The sequence below is a fragment of the Triticum aestivum genome, chromosome 5A (genome assembly GCF_018294505.1).
Source record: "Triticum aestivum cultivar Chinese Spring chromosome 5A, IWGSC CS RefSeq v2.1, whole genome shotgun sequence".
Taxonomy (NCBI): domain Eukaryota; kingdom Viridiplantae; phylum Streptophyta; class Magnoliopsida; order Poales; family Poaceae; genus Triticum; species Triticum aestivum.
This window is the reverse complement of record NC_057806.1, coordinates 446,241,931-446,245,809: the sequence shown is the minus strand read 5'-3', so window position 1 is coordinate 446,245,809 and position 3,879 is coordinate 446,241,931.

Sequence of the window (3,879 nt, the reverse complement as noted above, 5' to 3'; positions counted from 1 at the left end):
CGCTCGATCGGGTTCAGTTAACAGCCATCGATCGATCTCTCGGGTTCAGTAACGCGTAGCCTGCAGTGCAATCGCTCGGGTTCAGTTAGAGCCCAATGCCTCGCTCGGGTTCAGTTAGAGCCAACACCTCGCACACACGCGCGTACGTGTACGAGAGAAACGCGCATAGCTCGGCCCCCGACCTCCCACCATAACTAGGAACTCTCCAAAATTTTCCTCACCCTCGCTTCTACCACGGTTTTTTCCGTCATGGACGGCCCAAAGGATGTCATGCAGCTGCGTCTCCGGCCCTCCCAGGACGAAAAGCCCATTTTTTCATAGAAGTAGGAGCCCACCACATCTATGATGATATCAGGTTTTGTCACAATTACCGTCATAGAAGTGTCATATGTATGACAGAAAAAAATTTATTCGGCCCAAAATGTCACGGATGTGTCTTTTTTTGTAGTGCATGACCCTGATGACTGGCGCCGGCACGACGGAGGCCTCACCCTGTGCCATTTGATGCCGCTTGATAATGATACGTATGATGTTAAGATGCCATCGCTCGAGGGCAAGGCTTGGGCGGGCGCAAATGGAGATTGGGTTGTTTACATTGGGTCCAACTGCGAGTGGGAACTTGTGAATGTGTACACTCGTCACCGGGTTCCACTTCCAAAAATCTTAGCACACTGCCCAGAGGTTGAGCACACCAGTAATGTACGCACGTTCAAATACGATCATGGTGACTGTCTTCTATGGAAGATAGCAATTTGTCGAGTTCCCAACCGCTCTTGGAATTACAACAACTATGAAGTTGTTGCAATCTTTGACAAGCTTGTTGCCATCCTTAGTGGTTTGACTCGATGGACATTGCTCAAAAATCAGTTTCTGTGCACGAATGAGTACTGTGATGCAATTCAATATGAGGGCCTTGTGTTTGCTACCACCACCCGGGGCACTCTTTTTGCATGGTATCCTCATAGTTTCGGTACGTTTGTCTTCCACCGTAATTATAATTTTTTCATCCACATGCATGTGGGTTAGCAAGTTTCCCTTTACTAATTAACCTTCTTCTTGTGTTTCCAAGGTCCTGTGAACATCCCACCACCTATACTTGAAAAATTTTATAACCAAGGGGGACATGACGATGGTGATGATCACGAGCATGAGGACGAGTAGCGCCGATATACTCTGTGGCGCCTAGCAACTAATTCCGATGGATCACCTCTTCTTGTGTGTAACAACCCACTGATGATGTTACTGGTAAGGAAGCAGGTGTCTCCCATGGTCGCACTCTCCGGACCTATTCCAACACCCTTTGCATGGTATTCGGGATGGATACTAGTGTGCTAGCACCAACTCCTTCTCCCTGGCACAGAATTGATAGTCTTGGAGAAAACTTGCTCTTCCTTGGACAAAACTATCCGATGATGGTGAAAGGCGATCCAACTGCTGTTGACACATTTATGAGAAGCAACTGTGTCTATACCTCGGACATTTGTGTGGTTCCCTACCCTCGTACTGATATAGTAGGCCACTTCAGCCTGGATGATCGGTCCTGCGTTGGTCTCCAGATCGGCAACAGATGGCGCATCCCAGAGAATCAATTGTGGTTCAAAGCAAGCGTTTCCAACGCTGCGGAATGGTTGAGTTGAAGTTCATTTCATGGCATGTTATTTGTTGTGTGGTGAAAACTTTAGTATTTATAATGTATCCTCGTTGTCGATGTGGGTTGATGGCCTGTTGTATGTAATAAAATGATATGCCTGTGATAAACTTACTAAATTTATGAATGGCTTTCGAGTTGCTTCTCTAAATTTGTACTAGCTTCACATGCTTCACGCGTCGGGCGGGTGTTTTTACTATAGCCACATGTTAATGTGGTCGTTGTACGTAACCAGCACCTCGAATCCTCGATACTAGTATACTATATACTAGTAGGAGTAGTAGTGTGGCATGGGCCAGAACAAGCATTCACGTCCAGGAGTACGGCACACGCCACCACCACGACATCCATCTGACACCATATTATTTCTTGGCGTCCGTGCTAGAGCAATCTCTTCAACCTCGTCATTTCTCTAACTTCAGCCATCGCGCGGCGGGCGAGGTGGGGGTTTGCCGATAGTCGGTTTCCTTAACTGCGGTCCCACATGTAAGGCCAACTCCAAGGCACAACCTCAAATGGACCTCCATTTTGCACGAACTCCAACGATAATTTTGACTAGAAAAGCAAGACCAAAGAAAACAAGAACCACAAGAATACATTTTACTACTCCTATAAGTTGGATTAGTGCCTTCTCGATGCATTCATTGTTGATCTGAGGAGGCTCGATCTTGCGTGCTTCTTTCTTCTTCGAGTGTAAACAAGTAGACGTTGCTTCCTCACATCTAGTCTCATGTCTAGCCTCTATTCTAGTAGGAGTATCAACAAGTGCACTAATCTCATCCGATAGCAGAACCGAAGATTTAGTCGGGTTCTTCCTCCTTTTGCCGACACATGGGACATCCAGCATCCAGGTCGTGTCCTGAAAGAAAATAGGGTGGTAGTTGAAGCCACGAGATGTGCATCTTTGGTGAAATTGTAAATAGAATCTTACTACTCTTGAGTAACTTCAAAAGTGGACACCGAAGATCTTTATTGGATTTGTTTTTCATCACCAGCATGTCGAGGTGAAAGATGTGCAGGTTCAGTGGGTCCTCTTGCGTTTTCACTGACATGTGGGGCCGCATGTGAGCAAACAGATGATGGGCTCCGCGCGCGCCACTTGCTGGCTGAGAGGAGAGATAGAGGAGGGCTGAGCACGGACTGCAGGAAATTTGTTCTACGTACCTCGATATAGTGGGGTGGCATGGGCCATAAGTCAGTAGCATTCACGTCTAGCAGTACGGCACACGCCACCCACACGAGTCCCATCCGACACCAATTTTCTTGGAGTCCGTGCTATAGCCATCTCTTCTCCCTCCTGTTTTCTCAGCCATCCGACAAGATAATTACTGTAGTATCATATACTACTACATGGATTTGACGGAAAGATAAAAATACATACGGATCCATCAACATTCAACGACATCCTCACGCCCTAGTGCGCCGGGTCACCAACCGACGTGTGAGGAGCAGCGGCGTTGGCGGCGAGCTCAATGTGCTTCTAAATAGTGTCGTCCAAGGTTGCCCCGCGCTCCAAGAAGGCCAGCATCTTATCGTCCTCCTCTCGCATGTAGTAGTCCTTGTGGACGATTTGTGCGTAGACGTGGGTGATTATGTCGATGGTTTCTTGCTACCAGGCGCTGCGCGGCGAGCGCGACCTCAAGGTGGACATTCTCTGGTGCGACGGCAGGCAGTTGCAGGGCCACCAGTGCGTCGAAGAGGTTGTTACCATAGTGGCCGTTGAGGGTGGCGGGCATCGCAGAGCCTGGGCGCGTCAGCTGGACACTTACGTCAAAGTCGTCCGCAAGCTTCTTGACAATGGTGAACTTGTCGAGGAAACCGACGAGGACCTCGTCGAACAAGGAGACGAAGCTGTCGTCCAAGCGGCCCCTCGTCCTGCCGGCCTCAAGCAATACTACCTGGAGACGTTCCTCGGTGCCGGTGGATGTGGTAGTACTCCTAAATCCAGACGGTGGAGCTACTAGTACTAGTAGTAGTACTGCCAATGTAGTAGTAGGAGTACCAGCACTGTACTAACCGTTGGTCAAATTATTACGTGCTGCTCCTCATAGTGAAGTGACAAGACCCTGCGCCGGAGATGACACCTGAGTATAGGCGCCGTGTTCGACATACCATAGTCAGCCTCACCATCTGCAGTCACTATCATCATGGCTGTAGAGCTAGCCTGCTTACAACTAGCCTTGTTCGACATAATTTCCCATGCATAGATGCCCGTGCATTGCACGGAACAC